The following is a 25,575-nucleotide window of genomic DNA, read 5'->3' as shown; positions in this document are numbered from 1 at the left end:
TCTTTCTGTCTGTGTCTTCATCTGGTTCACCAGAGGAATTTACAGACATGTCAGATATGTGCTATTTAACAACACCTTGAAATAATGGCATTACCTTCCCATCCACCAGATAAAAGATACCTAACCACACACAAGCAAATAGGTTCAGCTGGAATTTATTAATTGATTCAATGAGGGTTTATCAATTGAAACCGATATGAGGCTTATTAAAACCCATTTACAGTGCAGGCATCCTTATGTATTTGATTACTATACGCAATTCCGCCCAGGTTCTAAGCATGAAATGATGTTAATCCACCCATCGCTTTTCTTAGTCTGCATACCCAAGGTATTTATTGAATTCATGGGGAGAGAGGCCATTCCTTCCTTTTCTTTTCAAGCTCCTTTGATCTGGTTTTCTTGAGCAACAGATAAGGAATCTTTATTTCTTTAAGGAAAATATGATGGAGAGGTACTTTGCCAAAACCAATGTAGTCCAGCATCTAGGGGACTATATTATCTTTCAATGCAGTGGGAGGTAGGTTACTTAAAATAGGGTCAATTCACAAGTAGCGATAAAAGTTATAATAATGGCATTCCAAAATCATATGGGACAGGGAAGAGGCAGCTAGAAGAACCTTGCCAAACTGAAATTGGTGGCATACCAAATTTCTGTGTAAGTTATGGAGGCCAGGTCCACTGAGGATGAACAAAATCATCCACAGCCTGTACAAAGCACCAATTCACACTGGAACACTAGAACGGAATTCTACAGTGACCCTCTGACTATGCTGCTCATTTTCAGCCAAATGTAATTAAATTAATACTTTAGTAGGAAATATCTTGATGTTAGGATTGCCATCCCCGCGCCCGGGGTGGGGATCCCCCAATCCTACTCTTCCCACCCTGCTCCCACTTACCCACCTGGCGGGGGGCACAGCATACCCCTGGGTGGGGGGCACACTCCTGCTCCATAAGAGCAGGCAACGGCCATGGTGAAAGCAGGCTGCTCTTGATGTCGCCACTGCTGCCAGCGTCACCCGCTTACGCTGCCACCGCTTGCTCTGGTGGTGCGGGAGCCGCAGCGCTGATGAAAGCAGCTTGCAGCGGTGAGAGCAAGCAGCTGTGGCGGCGGCGGCAGCGAGAGCAGCTTGCTGTCATCAGTGCCTCCCGCTGCCACCGCTGCTTGCTCTCGCCGCTGCAGGCTGCTTTCACCAGTCTGGCAGCGGCGGCAGCGGGTGGCGCTGGCGACAGTGAGCTGCTCTTGCTGCTACTGTTGCTGCCACTGCAAGTGAGCTGCAGCGGTGGTGGCTGGGAGAAAGGGGACACAAGCACCCTTTCTCCCACGCGCACGGTGATGCCGGTCCCAGAAGTGCCGTCATCACGTACCTGCGTAATGATGTCACTTCCATGAGTGATGTCATCATGCACGCCGAGGCACGCGCGAGCTTCATGCACGAGAGAGAAGTTGAGAAAATAATCCCCAGTCAAGAGGGCCCAGAGCAAACTCTCCCATCTGGGCCTAACCAGCATCTAACTGAATCAAAAGAGTCCAGAAAGCATCACTAAAGTAATTACCTGTAGGAAAGCAATATACAAATGTACTGGGAAACCAACTTGATCATTTGGGGCATAAAAGTTGTCTTCGCCCAGACTTTTTTGTTGCTTCTCAGGACTACCCCTCCTGCATACACCCGATTTTAGATTCCCTGACATGTCTATAAAATATTCAAGCTTAAAGTAAAAAACAATTGCCATCAAATGTTTTAGAAATATTTTTTCATTATCAAACTTTTCTGCTTCAAAGCCAGCATAAATTAGATCAAGCATTCCTCAGTAATGGACCACTCATCCACCAACCCAACTTGTCACTGAAAATGCTGTATATCCCTAAGATTTCTGGCATAAGAGATTCTTGTACTAGGCACTAATGATGGCTGGATCCTTCTACAGGCTGCTCTGTGCCAGGATTCCAAAGTACAACTGACATTGTAGCAGGATCTTGGCGGGTCACAGTTGCTAACTATCTGATCCTCTTGGAAGGCAAATGCTTTTCTTCAAAGAACTGAGGCACAAAATATTGTACTCCAAGCAGCACAACAGAAACTTATAAACCAGCCTCATAATTTTAGGTGATTGACCATGGACCACCTGCACCATGTGCTTCAGGAACTTTTGGGAGGTAGGCATTGTGTGACACCATTGTGTCTCTTCTATTTGCGCAACTGGCAGCAATGATACAGTGTTGTTGCAATGGCATTTTTAACCCCCATATTCACCTACTGCAGCACAAACCAGCATCAGGGGACTAGAAGATGGGGGCAGGAAGCCTCCAACTATAGTGGAAGATGTAGTGAAACCATGACTTCTGCTGCCTTGTCAGCACTTGTTCCACTTTTGCCTATCTGTCTGAAAGACTGGAATCAATTTAATCTCATCTGACCTAAGTAACAACAGATGCAGAGATTGCTGCTAGGTTGTCAGCCCACAGATGGGGCCTGGAGATCTCCCAGAGTTACAATTGCTCTCCAAATATCCGTTCCCCTGATGAAAATGGCAGTTTTGGAGGGTGGACAGTATGGCATTATCCTCCTGAATTCCCTCTCTTGTGCAAACCTCACCCTCCTCTGGATCCATCCTCAGATCTCTAGGAATTCCTCAACGCTGGGTTGGCAAACCTATACTAGATACAACACTCCCAACCCAATTTCCTCTTCTGCACATGAGCTGTCTTGAAGGCTTCAAGGAAGCATTTTTAAAAAACTTTTATGCAAACCAGGAAAACTCTCCTTTTCAAGATGAGCTTCTTCCCCACTTTAAAGTTGAGTGAAATCTCCAGAATGAGGTTTTCTGATAGCCTTAATGCAGGGCAGGGCCTAGCAGGTGATTAGCCTTATTATAGACCCATCATCTTCCCAGAGATGTCATTTCCAGTCTTTTGTTCACTTATCATTGCCCCACCTTATGACCAGCACATTCCAGATTATGAATGTCTAGCCCATAAATATTTTCCCCAAGTCTCCAATACTTTGCGGCAGTTTTTCTAGCTACTGCCCCTATGTGGCACAGGTTTCTTGGAGGAACAAGCTCATCTCTGTCTCTACACCCCGCTCTTCTGCTCTTCACATCAGGACGCTACAGGATTTCCATATTCTACAGGACAGGTTGTATGCCCCCCTCCCCCGCTATTTTTGTTTTCCCTTATAGCCAGGTAGCTGTTAGAGAAAGGTTTTTGGTTTGCTGCTTTGCAATCGCTCTTTCTCTTTTTCTGTCTCTCATTTCTTGAAACAGTTGTTATTCTGGGCTGGATCTGGATTTTGGCATACAATGTGCAATACATGTGTTTGTTCTGAGCTACTAAGGAGATGCCTTTGCTTGTTGCAGGGTCTCCATGTCTATAGCAATTCAGGTAAAGTTGCCTATACTGAGAAACCCAAGACTTATCTATGAGTAACTTTTTTTAAAATTACGAAAGTGGAAGGGTTGAAGCATAAGTACAAAATCTTCCCCTTCAAGCATGAGGAAATGAGCCAGCCAAAGCCTATGGGCTAAAGAACAATGTTGTAATGCGCAACACAACTGCACTGACTAGGGTGGGCAGGCTAAGCCTATTGGGGTGGTAGCTAACAGGGCTGAGTAATCATGGTCCCTGGCCCAGCCTACTTAATTAAAATGAGAAAATACTTCCTCCCTGCCAGGTAACATAGCAGCAATAAAGGAGCCAAAGCATTCAAGCCACAAAGACGGTTCCAGTGCATGGTCTTTGCAATGCGTGTCACCTGAAAGATATACTAGGGAAAAGAGCAAGAGTCCAGCAGTACCTATAAAACTAACAAAATTTGAGGTAGGATGGACTCACATTCTAGCTGTATCTGAAAAAGTGAGCTCTGACTCATGAAAGGTCATACCCTACCATAAATGTTGTTAAGTGCTACTGGACTCCTGTTCTTTTCTACTGCTACAGCTACTCATCTTGATCTGTACCAGAGAACCTCCTTACTGTAAGCTCTGGTATATCTTAGGAATGATCTTGAGTTGACTCTGATTAAGAAGTGAATGAAGAGAGTTTATTCAGGAACTACAACTCTGACATAAAAAGAAAGAAACAGAATAGATACTAACCACCTCAGTAAACAGGGAGGATGGACTTCCGGGAAGAAGCAGGAAGCAGGAAGTAGCCTAAGAATACCAATCTGGAGACATGCAAGAAAGACAGAAGAGAGAGGGCAAGAAGGATCCCACTCTGCCATTTATCTAACTGTCAGACCCGCTGCCCCTTGCAGGTATTCTGTGTCTTCCACCTTCTCTGTACGCAAGATACTGTATTTCTAACACTTACAAGGCCCCAGTAGGGCCAGAACTTGGGCCAATGTCTCATCCTACCACAAAACTGGGGAAGGCAATAAGAAAGGAGTAAAAGAAATCCAGACACTGGGCGAAGGCTGCAGATGTTGCCATTCTCTGAGCCTTATCATTAGAAGAAAGGAGAAAAGTGGTGTCAGCACAAATGCAGCACTCTAAGCAGCACCTCAGCTGCACAGACTGAATGCTTCCTCCAGTTAGACTCAGGAGCCCTGGTTGCTCCACCACTCTTTCACCATTGGTCACCTGAAGAACTACTCAAGCCATTCAGGCCAAGCAACTCACCTAATCTTAGAAGTCTCAGGTGGACAAACACAAAGAAAGTTTGTCCTTCGTCAACCATCTCCCAGTGGCAAGTGCTGTTAAGGGGAGCAACAAGTCTATAAAGGCTGCTTGCTGTTCATCCCTGATTGGTGGGGGAGCCTTTTTTCTGGGCAGAGGAGAAACCAGCAAAATCAGCTCCTCCACCTCAAGGGGTGAGAACTGAATGTAGTGCAAAAATTGATCTAAAACAACCCCTAAGCAATACAACTGGCAAACCTAACTTTTTCAGGTTATAGGCTATAATTAAAATGATCTCTTGCTCCTTTCTAAGCCTGTCCAGAAATGAATATCTTTTAGCAGAGACCCTTATGTGGAAGTTCCTAACCTCCCGAGGATGGCTACCAGAGATATGAGGCCTTTCCTGTGGTATCACCACATTTGTGGAATTCCCCACACAAACTGCTTGCCTTGTCTGGCATCCAGTCCATACAGTTCAATTCGTCCACTCCCGGCAGCCACAAGTGGCTATAGCCGGGGGGCCGGGTTTGCAGCCTCGGATGGAGGATGGGACTTTCCCGCCCATCCGGGGCTTTCAGGGGGCGGGCGGAGATAGAGCCGTTGCTATGTCCGCCCTCCCTAGCACGCAGTTGCTCCAAGCGATCGGTTGGAGCAGGACGCATTTGTTCCCGCTCTGCCGACGCTTGGAGGAACACAGCTGTGGGGAGGCGAGCTGACGCTGCAGCTACTGCTCTCCCTCTGCAGCGGGTCGGCGCAGCGGAGCTTGCCTTTTGGCCGCTCCGGCAGAACCGCGAGTCGGCTGAGCTGCAGTGCGGAGGCTGCGCAGGGCTTCGGAGTGCTCTCTCCCGCCGCTTGTGCCGGTCCGACGGGCCCTGAGCCTAGAGGCCCGGCGGCGCAGCGCGGCACGGCCTTTCTGGCCCCCTACTCCGGCCGACCGGGGAAAACGCGGGTGCAGGAGGCACCGGGCAACGCCGTTTATTCGCGCGGCGAAGCAGGAGCGCCGGAACGGTTTGGGCGTTTATCGCCATTTCGTTGATCTGCGCGGCGGGTCGGGCTGTTTCCCGGCCACATTCCCTCTCCGCTGCGTCGCTTTCCCGGCGCGGCGGGCTTCGGGGGTGGTTTGGGCGCTTTGCGCCATTAGTCTTCGCCCCCCTTTTTTTCTTTTGTTTTACTGCGAGGACGGGGGGTTTGGCTTTACCCTGCCCGGGCCTGCCAGTTTGGGCCGGCGTTAGGGGCCTGTCCCGTGGGTTGCCAGCCTCCTGGCTTACCCAGTCCGCCCTTGGGCTTGTCTGCTGCCGCCATTTTGTGCTCCCTCGAGGTTGCAGGGAGCACATAGTTTTAGTGTCAAGGGCGCGGTCCCCTGCTTGTTTAGGAGGGCCCGGTTCTTCTTCTTTGCTGGGCCCCTTGGTATCCTGGTGGCGGCTGCATGCCTGTGGTGTGCTTAGCTATCAATTTACAGGGTTGGTCAGCATGGCTTCCAGGAAGGGAAAGGGAACAACCAAGGGCAAGCAGCCTGCTAAGAAACAGCCTGCAAAGAGGCCTCCCCCAGTAGTGTCATCATCCGATGATGATGATGATGTTGGCTTTAACGCTGCCATCTTGAAGCGCCTTGAGGCCTTGGAGAGGGGTAAGGGGGCGCCTATCCCGGCGGGTGCCTCCTCTGAGCGGAGCAGGCCTGTTAGGGTTGCTTTGAGGGCTGCATTTAGGAAGGAGATTTTAACTCGTCTGTCTGCACTTGAGTCCACTACAGGTTCGAAGGAAGCTGGACCAGCGGCTGCAGGTGAACTCCCGGTGGCTGAGGAGGTCGTGTCTGGGGATGCTGAACCTGAAGAGCATGTAGAAGGTGTTCCGGTGGCGGTGGCCGTGGAGACTAGTGGCCATGATGGTAAGCCTTCTCTGCCACAACAGGCGTACACTTGGCCATAGGGACCCTGGGGTCAGGCTGCTGCCTCCGGGTCCTCTGGTGCCACCACTCCATCCACTTCACTTATCTCAGCCTGGCATTTTCCAGGGCACATGGGCTTAGCCAGCATGCTCCCTAGTGGGTCCAATGCCATGTCTGCAGTAGGGTCTGCTTCGGGTCAGTTGCCTGCTTCCGATAATTTGGCCTCGGGTGTTCAGCCCTTTGGATGGCAGTTTGGTGGCTACCCCTCATGGGGTTTCCCACCTTATGGTATGTATGGTCAGGTCCTTTATAGAGCACTTCCGTTCGGGGATACAGCTCTCCCCCTTGGCGATCACCTGACCCAAGCCACGAGGGACAAGATAGTTAAGGGGGAGTATGTGGATGTGTTTACCCTTCTTTTCCGTGAGTTGGAGAAGAAGGACAAGGAGGACCTGGAGGAACGTGACAAAGAGAAAATTAAGCGTCGTAAGGTGGATCGTTCGTGGCATAATTGGCTCCCGGGGTTTTTAATTTACGCGGGCGTACTGGGGAGGGCGCAACCTTTACGGGCTGTGTCCCTCTTTCAGTACCTCAACATAATCTATCAGGGTTATACTGACTTCGTTGGCACTGCTTGGTTGCAGTACGACGAAGAGTTCAGGATGAGGGCGGCACTGAACCCGCAGATACCCTGGGACCAAATTCACCAGCAGCTGTGGCTACAGGTGATGTCCCCCTCCAAACCTAACTCAGGTGATAGGGCAGATAGTGGTCACTTGATCCACCGTCCACAGTCAGCTATTTCTACCCGCTCCCAGGCGGGGCAGCAGGTTCAACCCCGGCTGCTCTGTTGGGACTTCACCTCTAAAGGTAGCTGCAACAGGAGGGCTTGTAAGTATAGGCACGAATGTCCAGCATGTTCCGGTCAGCATGCCTATTCCTCCTGCCCCAGAGCCAAGCCTGGAGGTGGGGGTAGGCGTTCGGGTGGAGGCGGGGGCCAACATTCGACTGGAAAAGGGCCCCAGCCCAGTAAATCTGAAAGCGCTTGAGCACTTTTGTCTCGTTATCCTAAGAGGGGTGATGCTGAGTTCCTGTTGAGCGGTTTCAAATATGGTTTTAGGATACCGTTTCAGGGTCCGCGGGTTTCTTTCATGTCAAACAATTTACGTTCGGTTACTGGCATGGAAGCTGTTGTGCGGTCCAAGGTTTCGAAGGAATGTGTTGAGGGCAGGGTATTAGGCCCCTTTTCGGCGCCTCCGGTGCCACATCTCCGTGTTTCTCCCTTAGGGGTGGTCCCTAAGAAGGCCCCGGGTGAATATAGGTTGATTCACCACCTTTCTTTTCTGAAGGGGGCGTCTGTTAACGACGCTATTCCAGATGAACTTTGTTCGGTGCGTTATACTTCCTTTGACCAGGCGGTCGAAGTGGTGCGCAGATGTGGTATTGGGGCTTGGATGGCTAAGTGCGACATTAAGTCAGCCTTTCGCCTGCTCCCAGTACATCCGGACGACATAGATCTTCTTGGCTTCTTTTTTGAAGGTCAGTATTACATGGATAGGGCCCTCCCAATGGGGTGTTCGATATCATGCGCTGCCTTCGAACGTTTCAGCTCTTTCTTGGAGTGGGAACTTAGGCGGCGGTTTAAATGCTGGGACACCTGTCATTACCTTGATGACTTTATGTTCGTTGGGCCCGTCGGCTCTGGGCAGTGCGCCAACCTATTGGCTGGCTTTGTGTCCCTGTCGGGGGAGCTGGGCGTTCCCCTGGCTCATGAGAAGACAGGGGGCCCATCCCAGGTTATGACATTTTTGGGCATCGAGCTTGATTCGGTGCGTCAGTCCTTGCATCTTCCGGCCGATAAAGTTAGCAAGCTTAGGGAGATGCTGGCTGCATTTCGGGGCAAGCGGAAGGTGTCCCTTCTTGAATTGCAGCAGCTAGTGGGCTCTTTAAATTTTGCGTGCAAGGCTGTCGCTCCCGGCAGGCCGTTCCTGCGTAGGCTGTGTGATGCCATGTCTGCTCTTCGCGCCCCACACCATAAGGTCCGTATCGATAAGGGGATGCGCGCTGACATGGAGGTTTGGGAGGAGTTTTTGGGTTCCTTCAATGGGGTTACTTTTTGGCATGATAAGTTATTAGTTGGGGCGCAGTTTCAGGTTGCCTCGGATGCGTCGGGTTCCATAGGTTTTGGGGTATTCTTCCGAGGGCATTGGTGTGCCGAGCAATGGCCTGCCGATTGGTCGGCGGGGGAGATGGTTAGGGACTTGACCTTCTTGGAGCTGTTCCCCATTTTGGTGGCGGTCTTCCTTTGGGGCCACGAGTTGGCTAACCATGTTGTGCACTTTTGGTGCGACAACATGGCGGTTGTGCAAGTGGTTAATACCCTTACATCTAAGTCTTCCAGGGTGATGTCCTTGGTGCGGGCCTTCACCTTGAAGTGCCTTCAACTTAACATACTGTTTCGGGCTAGGCATGTGCCGGGAGTCGACAATGGTGTGGCGGACGCTTTGTCTCGCCAACAGATGGATCGTTTCCGGCGTCTTGCTCCCGGTGCCGACAGCCTTCCATCCAGAATGCCGCCGGAGCTGTGGCGGATTGGCAGGTCGAGGTGAACAGGGCTATTCAGATGGCCATTGCTCCCAGCACTCAGCGGTCTTATGAAAGGGCGGTAGGATTGCTTTATGATTTTAGAAGAGGGGTGGGCCTGAGTCAGGTGTGGCCCATTCCTGTAGAGCACTTGCTGCAATTTTGTGTGGCCCAGCGGGCTCGTGGTCTTGCAGTCAAGACCATTCGTGGCCAGATGGCTGCCTTGGCATTTGCTAGCAAGGCACGTGGCTTGCTGGAGCATACGGGGGATTTTAGACTCAGGAAGATGTTCGAGGGTTGGTCCAGGGAATCTGGGGTTGTTAAGGATTTGAGGCAGCCGATTTCCCCTGCGATCCTTAGAGGTCTTGGAACTCTATGGGGGGAGATTTGCAAGTCTGGTTTTGAATGCCGATTGTTTCATGCCGCCTCTCTCACTGCTTTCTTTGGCGCATTAAGGGTGAGCGAGTTGGTGGCTCAGTCGCAGAAGGACGCCTCTGGGCGGGCTTTATCATCCCGCGACATTCAGTTCGAGGGAGAGAAAGTTTTGATCTGTATTAAGCGGTCTAAGACCGATCAGAAGAGGGTGGGGTCTGTGTTGACCTTAGGACCCTGTGAGGACGAGGCTTTGTGCCCGGTACGGGCTCTTCGTTCTTACCTGGCAGTTCGGGGCGAGGAGGAGGGAGTGCTGTTTAGGCACCAGGATCGCTCTCCCTTAACCCGCTATCAATTCTGGGCGGTCACTGATAGAGCGCTGCGGCAGCTTGGTTTAGTGGGTGTCAAGTTTGGCACTCATTCTTTCCGGATTGGTGCAGCATCTACTGCGGCAGCCATGGGCTATGCTGACAAGACCATTCAGAAAGTTGGCAGATGGAGGTCGGCTGCTTTTCGGTCATACATTTGCCCCCTTCCTTTGTTTTCATCTCATGCAGTTTGAATTTTGTTCCAGGTGCTGGGAGCATCTTTGAGAGGAAGCGGATTCTTATCGAGGGCCACAGTATGGTGTTCTGGGCTGCGGTGCAAGCCAGACGGACGCCGATTGGAGCTCAGCTGGGGCTGAGCGAAGACGCTTCAATTGAATGGCTGGGAAGGCGAGGCCTTCGGTGGTCTGGGTTGCTGCCTCTCTTGTTTGGGGGAAGGAACGGTCCTCCTCCCCATATTTTGGTCTTACACGTGGGTGGTAATGACCTCGGTTTATTGAAAGGCAGAGCCCTGTCCTTGCAGGTGATTGCTGACCTTCGGGTAATTAAGAACCGTTGGCCCAGTGTTTATATATTTTGGTCTGAGATGCTCCCCCGCCGCAGATGGCGGGAGTCATTGGATCCCCGTGGTATGGCCCGAGCCAGGCGCAGGGCCAATAGGGCGATTCAAAAAGCCTTAGCTACGGGCCTCGGCATCTACCTCCCTCACCCTCGCATTAAGGCCGCTAATGCCACCCTTTATAGGGCAGATGGGGTCCATTTGTCCCCATCAGGCAATGACATCTTTCTAGACGACCTGCGGCTCGGGCTCAGGTTGGCACTAGGCCACCTGTGGGGCGCGAGGGCCTAAGCTGAGGCTTGGCCTTTCGCGTTGGCAGGAGAAAGTGGGGAAATAGGGAGCGGGCTGGTGAGCACCCCCTTTGGCAATTCCCCAACGGTGGGGAAATGGGGTCTCTCAGGACGGAGGGTAATGCTTCATGGCTACCACCACCTATGCAGACTGCCACCAGGGAACCCCAGGTGCAAGTCCTTCCCTCATGCTGTATGGCTGAGGCTTTAGGAGCTTGAGGGGGAACCCTTTGCCTGGCCGGCCGGGCTGAGGCCATTCCATGAATGGATTATGCCCGGGGCAGCGGGGCTCGCCCAGACAGGTCAGGGCGGTGGTCTGAGGGACCCCGTGGCCTGACCTGTACCGCATAGTTTGCCCTTGCCGCAGTTTAGTGTTGATGTTATGTTTAATAAAGCGGCCATTTATTCCAAGAAATTGTGTCTGTCTCATTCTTCCAACTGAGGGGGCAATTCGGCCACTCCCGGCAGCCACAAGTGGCTATAGCCGGGGGGCCGGGTTTGCAGCCTCGGATGGAGGATGGGACTTTCCCGCCCATCCGGGGCTTTCAGGGGGCGGGCGGAGATAGAGCCGTTGCTATCTCCGCCCTCCCTAGCACGCAGTTGCTCCAAGTGATCGGCCCACCCTCCTCTCCCTGTTTCAGTGCAGGATTAGCCGGTTGCATTCGAGCCAGGTAGGAATTTTTTCCTGCTCCCCCTGATTGGCCTTGGTGGGGGGGTAGGTTTTTTCGCCTACCTTGTACTGCAGCAGAGGATGGAGGTGTTTTAAGGGTGGTGCCTAGTAGGCTTCCCCTGGCAGGAGAAAGTGGGGAAATAGGGAGCGGGCTGGTGAGCACCCCCTTTGGCAATTCCCCAACGGTGGGGAAATGGGGTCTCTCAGGACGGAGGGTAATGCTTCATGGCTACCACCACCTATGCAGACTGCCACCAGGGAACCCCAGGTGCAAGTCCTTCCCTCATGCTGTATGGCTGAGGCTTTAGGAGCTTGAGGGGGAACCCTTTGCCTGGCCGGCCGGGCTGAGGCCATTCCATGAATGGATTACGCCCGGGGCAGCGGGGCTCGCCCAGACAGGTCAGGGCGGTGGTCTGAGGGACCCCGTGGCCTGACCTGTACCACATAGTTTGCCCTTGCCGCAGTTTAGTGTTGATGTTATGTTTAATAAAGCGGCCATTTATTCCAAGAAATTGTGTCTGTCTCATTCTTCCAACTGAGGGGGCAAGAAGCAGGCTGATTTTGTTCACCCAGGCTTTCGGCTGATTTTGGCAATGCATTGTTGGCTCTATATTGTTTTACTATGCAAAGGCTTCCCAACCCCCCAACAGAACCATTTTTGTATTGCCATTGCTATTAATATCAATTATATTTAATGAGTTGTTTTTAACTATTGATTTTGTTGGCGAAATCATCTCAAAGGCCTTTAACTAAGGGAGATGCAATTTTTTGAATAATGAAGTTTGTATGCTTTTTAAAAAAACTCACTCTATGTACAGGACTCACTGTCCTTTTAGCCAATAAAGCTGTTCTCCAAAGTCTGACTGAGAAACTAGTGCAACAGGAACCTGGCAAATGTTGGCCTCATGTACGGGTATGCAAATATTTGAATGCAGATAAGAAAATATTGTCGCTGGCTCATATGAAATGGAGCAGGAACATTTCAAAAGGAAATGATTCATGAATGGGCAAAGATAGAGGCTGAGTTATGCAGAAAGTGAAATTCAAAGCAAGTTACCATTGAAATACTACATGGGAAATTATCTAACTGCTCTGGTAGCAGTTAACTACAACAACTTGAACATTTTGGCAACGTCCTTAAGAGGGTACTGGCATCCCTTTTCGTGGGTTTTGGGGAATGTTATTTGAATAATCCAGGAAATTATTTTTTCCCATTTTCTTTAAGTATTGGAATAGATTTGAATTGGAGACCTACCCTTGAGTTATGCATATTTGGCCTTCAACTGGCATGGCCAATGCAGTGACAGGGCCAACTGTGTTTTGCAGCCATGTACAACAGCCAAGTTAATAATCTGTAAAAGATGGAAGGACTGGAGGGGATCTTTCTAGCCTTGAATGGTGTATATTTTCCACACAGAAATGTTTTGGCCTGCTAAAAATACCTAGTGAGGGAAAAAGTGAATGGGATTTACTATCTACAATTTGCATGACACCGTTGTACATTTTATATGAATGAGTTTGTTTTTTGGGCTGCCAGTTTTTAAAGAAAATCTCTCATTCTCCAAGTTTCAAATGCCTAATGCCTGGATCCTTCCCTTTCTATGTGTCTGAATATTCCAGAAAGTGCAATACCTGCTTTATTTGAAACATCAATACAACAATAGTGAATCCATCACAGCTCTAGGAAGATTCCTAGCAGTGGAATTGCTTTTCACTCAGTAGAATTGTGTATACTTTCAGAAATTAAAAACAAATTGTAAGTGATAGCTATAACACAGATTTAATTACAGGGAGCACATGGGAGCAATGCCTTCTTTAGAAATACACCTTGCCCCATCTCTGACGTTCCAGTTTTCATTTTTTTAAAAAACAAAGGAAGCAAGTAGCCATTTCCTTATGGAGATATGAGCTTCTTGTTAGGGTTGCTACAGGGTGGGGTTATTTCTTTTTCCAAAATCCATTTTTTAAGATATAGCCAGTGATTCTTCTTATTCTCTTTTAAGAGCAGAATTTCTCTTTCGTTCCTCTTTGAAGAAAATCAAGGTGCCCTTTGGTAACTTCACCTTTTGCTGTTGTTTTATGTTGTACATCACAAGGTAGAGCTCTAGCAGGAAGATAGGAAATCATTAAGAAAACATTGCCTGCCTCTGAGCATCTACAGAATGAAATTCTGTAGGACCTCCCTTCCTGCCCCTTCTTTCTTCAATTCTCAATTTGATCAAAAATGAACTGATTAGAAACTGACTGCAAATTCCTAGAAATTGGAAAAGAAAAAGATTACTGGATTTCGGGACGAAAGTAGGTAAAGAGAAATTAAGAGAATTTCTCTTAACAACCCTAAAATTCATGCTTCATTGCCTCGGAAGAAATTAACAGATGGGGAACTGCAAGACCCTTCAGGAGTCCTTGTTTCAGTCAATGAAGAACTTGCCAAGTTCATTCTTATGTGTTCTACTGTGTAACATTTCCTTTTTTTCTTTTCTTTGCCAGGAGTTGCAAATGGGACCAACGGATGAAAGGTACACTATTTCTGGTTGCTTCTTTTATTTTCTTTGGAGGCCTTGCCTAAATGGTAGATGGGGAAATGGGAACTAGGATGGAGGGAGAAGAAGGCGAGCCCCCCCCCCCGACTTACCGGGGGGCCCGTTTTGCCGCCGACGGGGCCGGGCGGGAGACTCGCAGCAGACTTCTGGGTCGCGGGCTGCTCCGGACCCCGGGCAGGCCACGGCCAATCGTTTCAAACCCGGGCACCCAATCACAGGTGCCCGGGTTCGTTGCAAGGGGGCGGGGCGAGCGCGGCCGGCCGGTTTTCCTTCTGGTCCGGCGGGCTGGTATTTATCCAGCCGCTGCCCGGCCCGGCCCTCAGTCAGCACCGGCCCCGCAGACATTCGGAGTTTCATGGACGGGGTTCGGCAGAGGTTGGCCTGCGCCATTGGCAATTTCATCGTGGCGGCCGGTGGCAGTCTGATCACTCACTGGGACATTTCGCATAAGTTGACCCCCCTGTTCCGGCCGGCGTTTACTTGTCAACCTGGGGGATGGACATATGGCTGCAGGACGTGCGGGATAGCCTTTTGGAATGGCTACAGCAATAGGAGTGTTGGCGAGAGCCCGGTGGGCTCTTGTGGCGGTGGAGCATTGGATCAGATCCCATTTGTCGGGGAGACTGGGCCTGCGTGCACAGGCTCTCCATTAAGGGGACTCCCTTATGGAGTCTTGGGGGTGAGCGGCGAGGGGCACGCCCAGCTCGGGGGCTGCCAGGGCACGCCACCCCCAGGTGGCATGGGAGTCACCAAAGGGTGTACACCGGGTGATCTCCCCCTTCATGCCACTCCTAGTTCCCTCCCTCAGCCTGGGGCCTGAGGGGGATGTGGTTCATCGGCTGACAGGCGGGTCACCCGATGCTGCGGATCTGATCCATATGCTGCGCCAATACTCCTCATTTGCTGTCTAATAAAGTTGTGGCCTTGTTTTCTCCAGTCCGGTGTAAGCCTGTTTTGTTTCTCACCGTGCACTCTCCCCACGGCCTTCAACCATAGGCGGCAAAAAGAAGTGTCCAGGTGCTTAGTCTGGTATGTGTTCTTGATAACTACTTCACGCTGCAACTAGCCTGTGCTGAAATAATGTGTGCCTCTGAGCATGGGCAGAATGCTTTTCACTCACCAATGAATAGCCACTGTGACATAATGTCCTCAAAAATCTGGGTAAAAGATTGAAGAGGCATAATGCTCAGAAAGGCTTAACCACCAAGAGAATCTTTCAATATAGAGCAGCTATTTCACTGTGTAGGTCTGAAGACCTCGGGGAATATGATGGCTATGCACAGCTTCCACCTCTTGCTATGAAGGTCTTTAGGAAGATATTAATGTAAGCCAAAGATCATCCATGCTCTGATTGCCAGCAACCAAATAAGAGAATACTCTGGCATATATAGACTGCAGGGCTGTGTAGAGCTGCTGTATCATAGTGGTTAAGTGGTTGAGCTGCAAGTTAGTACTCTGCTAGTTCAAATCTCATTACTTCCATGAGTTCAGCAGATGGCCTTGGGTAAGCCACTCCTCTCAGCCTCAGTTTCCCAGCTGTATTGTGAGGATAATGATAACAGTGTCCAAAAGGGTGGTATATAAGCACACTGTTGTTGTTGTTATGATTTTCCCACATTAAACAGTAAACACACCTATTCAGAATTAGGGGATGAGCATTCTGGCTGGAGACAGTGATTTGCAAGCAGAATAATCTCTTGTGTTAGTGATTAAAGTACTGATTAACAGTCGTCTTCTCTCAGCTTTCCCAACTTAATTTTGAATCCTGCCCATAGTCTTATGAACTAGAAGAATATGGTCACAGTGAGATTATAAAACAATTGCTTTTCTCTAGCTAGCTGATGGTATGCCACACAACATACAATAGTGGCACAAATCCTCCAAACATACATATTTGCACCCTTTGTGACTTCATGCAAATGTTAACCCTTTAAAAAGGAATTTTAAAAAATTAAGAAAGTACAGGCAAAAAAATGAGATAAAGTTCCCAAAGAAGGCATACAGTATTTCCCAGACCAAAGAACGTATAGCTGATTGATACTCTCTAATCTCTGTCTTCTCTTATATTCCGTTTGTTCGGGAATTCAGGATTGTACATTCCTAGATTTAAATTAATGGCATTTCTCCTACTATTAAGAGATTTCTTATAGTTTAATTCTATGCAGAACTACTGTATGCAGTTGTCAATTTATCATAATTGGCCAAAAAAGTCTTACTGTTGATAATGAGGTTGTAATTTTATGTCTGGAAAGTGCGAAAATGTGTTTAGCCTGGCATGATACACAGGACAAATGTAATCTCTGAGTGTAACATCATTTAGTGGTTACCCTATATCTGACTCTCGAAATCTCGTATCTTGGAAATCTAGTTGGTCTTTAAGGTGCTATTGGACTCAGATCTTGCTCTCAGTGGTGTCAGTTATGCTCTGGAATTCCCTCCTTATAGAGGCCCACCTGGCACCAAGCTTATATTTTTTAGAGGCAATCCTAAACAGAGTTATACCTTTCTAAGCTTTTGAAATCAATGGGCTTAGATGAGTATAATGCTGCTTAAGATTGCCCTTTTAGAAACCCTGCAGTTGGGTTTAAGTAACCCATCCTTAATATTTTAGGCTAATTTTAATGATGATTTTAGGATATTTATGATATCATCCTTTTAACCAGATGTTTCTTATTGCTGGATTAAAATGGTTGATTGTGTGTGGGTTTTTTAAATTAGTTTTTCCCCTTTGGTTTATTGTCGTTTATCTCACTATGTGCCTAAAATATAGTTTATAGAGAGGCAGGATACTTGAAATAAATAAAATAAAGAAAACTGTGAAGTCACATCTCTTTCTGCAAAGCTCAATAATACATAACTGGTCTCAGAACCTTGGACAACTCTATAGCCTTTTCAGCCACACACGCTTAGATCTGAATGGTATAACAATATAGAATCCCAGATAATTTTTCTTTGGACTTAAAAAAAAATTATTTGAAAAGAATACAAATAGCAATAGAAAATGCATAGAAACTTATACAAAACACAATGCTTTGGACTTGATGTTTAAGAAAATCCCCACCCGTACACTTTTTGCAAAACAAGGAGCTAATGTAAATTATTTTGTAAGATGTGCATCTGAATACAATATACCAAGGTCTTCTAAAAATATTCCATTCAGTTGATCTAGTCTGTAAAGTTATGAAAGCATTTTGAATGGAACAATCCATACCAGTTTCTCTTTTTTAAAAAAAAGCAATTTGGTGCTTAAAGACATATGACAGAACTTCAGGTTTCTGGAAGTCATACTTTTCCTGTGTTCCATTTTTATCAAAATGGCACGACATCAGAATTTATTCCCTGTTTATTTGTTTGTTTACACTGCTCTTACTTTGTAGATTTTAAAGACAATTCTGAGCAGCTAAACATAAAAGAAGTAGCCATGTTCTATCTGGAACTCTGTTGCATTTACTGGAGCTCTTTTGCTCCCTCTGTTGGTTCTGCTGTTGAAATTAATCAATAAATAATACCCTTCCCAAGCAAGTAAAAATTTCAGCTGGTACAGCAAGATAAAAAAACTTTTTTTTAACATTGAAATAATTATATTTATTGCAGACTCTTTTTGTCCTTTTGTAACAACAGGTGAAAGAACATGAGGGAAAATGTTGCTGTAAAATCTCAAGATGGTCTGGAATTGAAATGGTGTTGAGATTAAAGGATTCAAGAACTCAATTTGGATAGAACATTGATAGAAAATAATTAACGATAAGGTTTAAATATAAGGATTGAGTAACCAACAGTATTTTCTTTCTTTGATAAGATCTATATAATGCACCAAACTGAATATACAGAAGAGTCAAATTGATTGACTATGTGATGAGCTATATAGAATTACCATAAAAAGATAGAATGAGTAATATATAGAGAATAAGTCAAATTGTTTGATTTAAATGTAAGATCTTTATGGTTTATGATATATAGGTTTATGATATATAGAAATATTTAAAAATGGAAAATGGGATAAATTGTTTATCCAAGATGGAAACAAAGACTTACAGTTTGGGTATATAACAAGAAAGGTAGTTAAGGATGTACTGCTTAATATAATGGAGAATGTATATCTGTTTTAGATAGAGGAAATTAATAGAAGTAAGGGAAAAGGGACAAAGGGTGGGAAAGCTGTTGGAAGTCAACAAAAGGGGGGGAAAGGGAGGGGGTTAGAAACGAAAAATTTGGGAAAAACTGAATGTAAATGTAAAAATAACGGATTCTAACCCAATAAAAAAAATTTTCAAAAAAAAAAAAAAGAACTCAATTTGGGGACAGGGGTGAGTGGGTGGTAAATAAAGATTTTACAAACCTGTAGCTTTCTTAACAAAACTTGTTCTGGGTGCTTAACATCCTATATAGATGAAATTTCCTGTCCTGTCCATTGAAGGAGCAAGAGAATACTAAATTTGCCCTTCATTTATTTCCATGAGATTTTATCTCTGTCAACTATCCTTCCACATAGCAGATTACATGGTCTTCAGTTTTCTTTTCCATTCAAGAGATGGAGGAGATTCTGGTACTAGTAAATTTCTATAATGTCAGGGCTCCTCTGCTGAACAGTAGATCTATTCCTACCATCACAAATATCACCAGTTCTATCACTGTCCACCTGCCACTCCTCCTTTCCTCTTTCCCTAGAGTAAGGAAAGAAAGACATGATAAAGTTTATCAAATTATGGATGGAGGTGGATGAAGTGACCTTCCCTCTCCCATAATTCTAGAACTTGAGGGGGTCGTCCAATCGAGCTGATAAGCGGTAGATTCAGGGCAGACAAAAAGAAGTGCTTCTTCATGTAAGAGGTCATTAGCATAAGGGATTCCGGGCACCAGAGATACTAATGACCTGGCCTGTAGTGTAGGTAGTTTTAAAAGGGGATCAATTGATTTCTTGGAAAAGAGGTCATTTTTACTGATTTATTTACTATTTATACTCCATCTTTCTCCCCAATGGGGACCCAAAGTGGCTTATATTGTTCTTTCCTTCTCTATTTTATCTTCACAACAACCCTGTAAAGTAGATTAGGCTGAGTGTGTGTGATTTGCTCAAGGTCACCCAGCAATCTTCCATGTCAGAGTAGGGATTCGACCCTGGTTCTCCCAGATCCTAGGCCAATGCTCTGCTACACCACAGTGTTTCTCTATTAATGGCTATTACCCATGATAGCTCAATAGAAATGCCATGTTAAGAGTGCATTTACTCCCAGTACCAGTTGCTGGAAAGGTTTCTGTTTCCATGCCTTGTCTGTGGATTTCCAAGGACATCTTTTTGGCCTCTGTGGGAACCTGGATGTTCAAAGAGATGGACCTTTGGTCTGTTGCAGCAGTCTCTTCCTATCTTCCTATGTTATTCTATGTTATTAAAAAACAGATTTCTAACACCTGCTTTCCAGGTAGGAACAGGCTGTTACCACAGTAGCATTTCACTTTCATTAAGAGCCTCAAGGATATTGGCTGTCAGTTTTAGTTATTTATTTATAAATGACATATATTCAGATTATCGTGCTGCATTAAAATTTGACCACATTCTCTTGTGTGTTGCTCTTTTATTAGCCAACGGGGGGTGGGGGTTGGAAAAGGAAGTCAGAACATAAGAGTAATAAATATCAGGCTGCTAATGTAGCTGCTTAAGCTTCACTTTCCCTCAAAATAATGAAATATATAAAAACGAAACATACTAAGGAATCCAGTATGCTCCTGTTTTAGAAACAGGTCATGCCTCCTGAATTCTTACAAAGAATTATCACGCCAGCCACACACACGATTGTTTACTTGCTCAGTTTGCATCATCAGAAAGATGTGGACAGACAGGTTCATTTTCTCCCAGGATGCATCTGTGACGGCAGAATGAAGCTAGTTGTACAACCATGTTTGGCAGTGACCCCTATTAGCTGTAAGGACTGGAGATGCACATAAGTTGCAGTAACTAGTGCATATTTAATAGGGGATTTGGAGACTAAAAATGGGGGCATCGGAGCTCTTAAGTGAGTTCCATTCAGACACCATTTTTAGTGACCAGAAAACTGCCTTAATTCTATGTAACTCATTGGGCAGAGCAATGCAGTGGAAGCCCAGGTTCAATTCTCGCACAGCCAAGGTGACCTTTATCTCTCAGCCTTTCTCACTTGTCTGTGAAGTGGAGATAATGGTAGTCTCAGAAAAGAAGTCATGAGAATGAATGAGAGAGGCTTGTAAAGTATTTCACAGGCTAGAACAGCAGCAAAATTAATTATTATTATCAATGATTTTTTTATTATAGTTCAATAAAAGAAGAGTACGTAATTGAACTGGACATGCCTTATTACCCTCCCCACTCCCCTCCCCTCCTCTCCTTTTGTCTATCCTCTTTGGATTGCTGTTCGGGACATGGACCCATCTTGTTTGCTATATCGTTCTGTAAAGCACAATGTGTGTACAGGTGTGTGAGTCTTAGGGCATCTTATCAGGTGTATTAGAAACATTTCCTTGCATGCCCGCTTGAAGAGTTCTGCCTGATGATGCTTGATGTTACAGATCTCATTTACCTTCTTTCTTGGTGAACGAGTTCCCTTACCATAAAACTGACTTGACTTTGGGGCCTAACAGTGTCACCAGATGCAACAGAGATGCCAGCATTCTTCCTGAGTAATGGGACAGCAGAACTCCATTGGTTTCAAAGAGCTTTCTTCTGGATCACTTGCCTGCCACCTTCTCAAGCACAGTAAACTGTAAATAAAGTGAAGCACTGAAAACTAATCTGTGAGTGGTTTGTATTCATGAATTTGTCTTGGTTCAGAGATTATCTACCACGGTGTTTGAAATCTGAGCTGCGTGGGTTTATTTTCCTTTCAGTATCTGTAGAGAACAGCCATACTTACTGGTTTCAGTAAATATGATGTAAGAGACAGAAAGCAAATATCTTTGAAGATAAGAGTCTTCAAGGAATATGTAATGGGCAAGATTAGAACTCCTGATATTTAATTACCTGGTTCCCTAATAGTTAGGCCTGTAAAATGTGGATTTCAAATTAATAAGCAAAGCAGTGACCTGTGTGATTTAATTTAGTCTAATTGAGACATTATTTCTTTATACAACATTTCTTTATACAACTTATTATTTCTTTATACGACTTCCTCTTTCACACTGTTTTAACGGTATAGCTTTAACTCATGTCTAATGTATATTTTACATATGAGGCAAAAATCAAGAAAGTTAGGGATCATATTCTAGTCCCTGCATTAAGGAAGCTGTATAGGATATTTGATATTTTTCTGCGTATCTTGTTTAAAATAGCTCTTTATGAGGTTTTGGAAAGGCAAATTTCACTGGTTAATTCTATCCATTTAATTCCAGTATCTTATGCCATTTTTATCTGTTGTTTTTAATATTTATTATTATCTAAATTGTTTTATATTGTTTACTTTGAATCCTGAGATGCTTGGGGAAAAGGTGGGTATATAAATATCTCAAATAAACATGGCAGCATCACCAAAATGTGTAGTAGGTGGTGCTTTTCTTTGCTGAGGTAATGAAGGAGTGTTTTTTCTTTTGGAAGCTTTTACCACTTTTTTTGCTAATATATTAATTCTTTTGGGTCATCAAAGTCTGAGTGTATTGACCTTTAGGGCATTATGCCAAGCCCATCTGTTTATCTAAACCAGAATTGCATAGGAGGCACCTTGTGTCTCAATGTCTGGCTGGGGATACAGTTTCCAAGCTCTTTTAAATTATGGTGGTGGTTATGATTATTCTAAGATTTGTCTCTTTTGCCATTTACCAGCAATCTGTTACCAAAGATCTATCTCTAATTACAATTCAGGGAATATCATAGGATGTAAGAAAGCCTTTTAAAGTGATGCTAGTAATAATCATAAGCAAAATTAATGTTTATTTTTTGTTCTAAACAACTCACATTGCATTTGAAAGGTAGATTTATTGAAAAATCATGTTTCAATGTGAATGTGGACTTTCTATAGTAATTTGTTATAATAATGTAAAACTTTCATTATACGTTTTAACTTCACTTAGGGTCAAACTAGACGTGCAGGTTTTTAAAGAGTTGGGTCCGAGTTCCGCAGACCCAACTTGAGTTCTCCACAGCCACACAGCAGCTGTGGGGAATGACTGTTCAAAATTAATGGAGAGCCCAAATGGCCTCAGAACACCATAACAGAGGAAGGAAGAGTTCCTGCCTTCCATGCCAAGCTGCCTTCCCCCTGTCAAAATAGTGCGGGAGGAGGGTATTCCCCTGTTTTTACTGCTCCATGTGCACAGAATATTCCAAGTTAAGCAGCAAAAACAGACCCCCCCCCCTCCCAGTTCACTATTCTGGAAAACAGTTTGAGTGCGGAGGCAGGAGCCCCGTCTCCCCCCTAGAGGCATTCTGAAGCGGTATGGGCTCTCCTTTATTTTTTAACAGCCATTCCCCATAGCTGTTGTATGGCTGTGGAAAACCCAAGTTGAGTTTGGGAAACCTAGACCCAACTATTTAAAAACCTACAAGTCTGGTTTTACCTTCAGAATGTGCTTGAGTGTCTTGAAGTGCCCTACTATCAATTGCACCATGATACCACTTAACAGAAATAGTAAGGCATTATGGTAAGGTATAATACTTACATATATGCAAACTTTAGAAACACAGATACCCCCAACACTGCAAGTGAAATCCATTTGGGTTGGGGGTATGGATGTAGCTTCTGATAGGGATTTGCATATGCAGAACTACTCCTGTAGTTCCTGTTGCTGGGCTGGGATTGTTTGCCTCGCTCCTAAGAGCTGGTCAATGCTATTAGCATTCGCAACCCCATGACCTGCTGAGTAGAACATATGGAGCCAGTGGCGTAGCGTAAGTTAAGAGCGCCCTGGGCAAGGCAAGTATCCTGCCTTTTCTTTTTTGATCTCCCTCGTGCACACGTAAAGTGTGCATGTGCTCCCGGGCATGCGTGATGACATCACTTTCAGTGATGTCATCGCACAGGATGTGGGCACCACCCTCCACAACAGCTGCCTGCCCCGCTGCAGCCAGCTGGGTTGCTGCAGGAAGGCTGGATTGGCATCCAGTGAGCCAGCCACTCTGTCAGCATGCAGGCAGTGCGGGCGGCCTCCCCAAGAGTGCAGCAGAGCCACCCATGCCACCGCAGCCAGCTCAGCCCTCTGCAGGAAGGCCAGCTCGGAGCCCAGTGAGCTGGCCACCCTGTCAGAGCGCAGGTGGCATGGGTGGCCTCCCCAAGGGTGCAGCACAGTCTCTTGTGCCCCTACAAATGTTTTGCCTGGGGCAACCGCCCCTTTGCCCCCCCCATGCTACACCATTGCATGGAGCTGCCTCTGAGTCAGTGCATCAGTCAGTCATGGTCAGTAAAACTTGGAAAAGTGCAAAGCAGAGCAACCACAGTTATAAGGGATTGGAGCCTTCTGTGAGAAAATGCATGAGAGTCTTGGACTTTTCAGTCTAAAAAAAAGACAGCTGAGGGGAGACATGATAGAAGTTTATAAAATTATTCACAGGGTGAAGAAACTACATAAAGTGTGGCTTTTCTCTCTCATCTATAATACTAGAACTCACCCAATGAAATTGTTGGGAAATAGGTTCAGAACAGACAAAAGGATCGACTTTTTTACCGTCAAGTAACTTAGGACAACCCTGTAGAGTTTTCAAGGCAAGAGACATTCAGAGGTGGTTTGCCATTGCCTGCCTCCACATAACACCCCTGGACTAACTAGTGCTGATGTAACCCGTGTGGTTAATTGGTTTAGCCCAGTGGAGTGGAGTCAGAAGCTAGAGGCAGGCTGCTGAGGAGGAGGCTGTTTGCTGGGAAGCTAAATAAATTATAAGCTCTTATCACCTTGAATAAGGTAATCAAATGTTGTATGTAAAATATGATTTACAGTGGTATTTGTGTATTGTGTTTAGTTGGTGTTACTGGGATTGTATTATTTTTGCAGGGCTATAATTCCCCAACAAGAAGACAGAAGCCTGGGGTACAGTTGCTTCGAATGGATGAGAGAGGACTCATCACTTCTTGAATGTTGAACTGCTTGCCTTTTCAAGGACATTGTTGATTTGGAGTTTTTTGTATGGTTGCACTTAAGAGTTAATTTTTTTTAAAAAAAGTTGTATTTTATTAATTGTTAAAAAGTGTAAAAAAAAAGTTATTTCTTAAAATTGTGTGAAAGTTGCTTCCTAAGCCACATAGAACCCATGAAAAGAGAAGTTACACTGACTCTGCTTAACTTCTGAGATCTGACAAGATTGGGGCCTTTATAACATCTGGCTTGTGTATTTGAATCCCTAAATGTCAAAAGTAATTGACTGGTGCAAATTAACAATTCTGATTTCTCCTTCAGTTGTGGTAGAAAATTCCGATTTACGGCAACTCTGTAGGATTTTCAAGAGACATTCAGAGGTGGTTTGCCATTGCCTCCCTCTGTGTAGGAACTCTGGACTTTGTTGATGGTCTCCCATCCAAGTATTAATCAGAACTAACCCTGCTTAGCTTCCAAGATTGATGGAATTGGGCTAGCCTGGGCTATCCAGGTTAGGTATCTCCTTCAGTAACCACTCTTCATTAATAATGAAAGTGCTCATTGTTACCAGAACTGCTATTTATGGGGAAATTAGCTTGCAGTCTGGGTTTAACTATTGCGGATCTTAACCAGCTATACCAGAGTCCCTCGTCCAGATTTCTCGTGCAATAAAGAGGCGAGACTAATAAGATAAAAAGTGTCTTTACTAATAGTGTTGCGTATGCCTATAATAACACACACAATCAAGGTACATACAAGAAACTAGGAAATAAAGAGTAGGAAAAATAGAGCCATTTGCATTAGCAGGAGGACCCACTTGAGATTGACGGAACTGGGTATACTCACCTGGTCACGGCGTGGAAGAAAGATTTAGCAGCGAAGCGTGGTGGTATCTAATGCCTGCACTAGACCCGTAGAGAGAGGCAGCGGAGGTTCAGGATAGGAATGGCATGCGCAGGGCTATGGACAGGGGTCTGGAGAGTAATGGCACATGCACCTCATGGCAGGGGAAGCCTGCTTAAATACCCCAAAATGTACCCTGAGGCTAGTACCTTCCATGTGGTTCTCAAAAGTGGAACAAAAGCTTAATGGGTATACAACTATCCTTAATGGGCCACTTTAGTGTCTAATTGTGTGATAATGACACCTCGGGAAGAGGGGACAAAGGAGGGGAGGGGAGTGCCGGGCGGGTTGATTGGATCTCCCAGGAAGCTGGAGTTGTCTTGATGGCATCAGCTCTGGAATGTGGCGGTTGTATTGAGATGCATCCATTAAGTGTCCTGGACAGCTGGCACATAGCTTCCATTCTGGGGCAGCTTCCAAGATATGCATAGCAGGGCAAGGCTGGCCGCTGTGGACATGACTGGCACGCTTTCACGAAATGGCAGCCTTGGAGTAAACTGTCCAGGCTGGCTCTTTACTGCTTGGGAACATGGCTTCTTCCTTGGCATGGCTTGGGCTTGCTAGCAGGCTGCCCAGTGGTGAGGGCAGACTCAGTGACTGTCCTGCAAGGGCCTCTCCATGGGAACTGACCAGGGGGTGCCTGGCCAGGCTCGTGGAGATTCCCTCCGGCTGGCACTGTGCTGCTGGCAGCATGGCTCTGGGCTCAGGTGAGATAGGTGCCCAAGGAAGCAGGAAACAGACATAGATGGCACAGTCCATTGCAGCAGTGAGAACAGGAAATAGGCATGGGCA

This window comes from Eublepharis macularius, chromosome 2 (genome assembly GCF_028583425.1).
Source record: "Eublepharis macularius isolate TG4126 chromosome 2, MPM_Emac_v1.0, whole genome shotgun sequence".
Classification (NCBI taxonomy): domain Eukaryota; kingdom Metazoa; phylum Chordata; class Lepidosauria; order Squamata; family Eublepharidae; genus Eublepharis; species Eublepharis macularius.
This window is presented reverse-complemented; position numbering follows the sequence as displayed.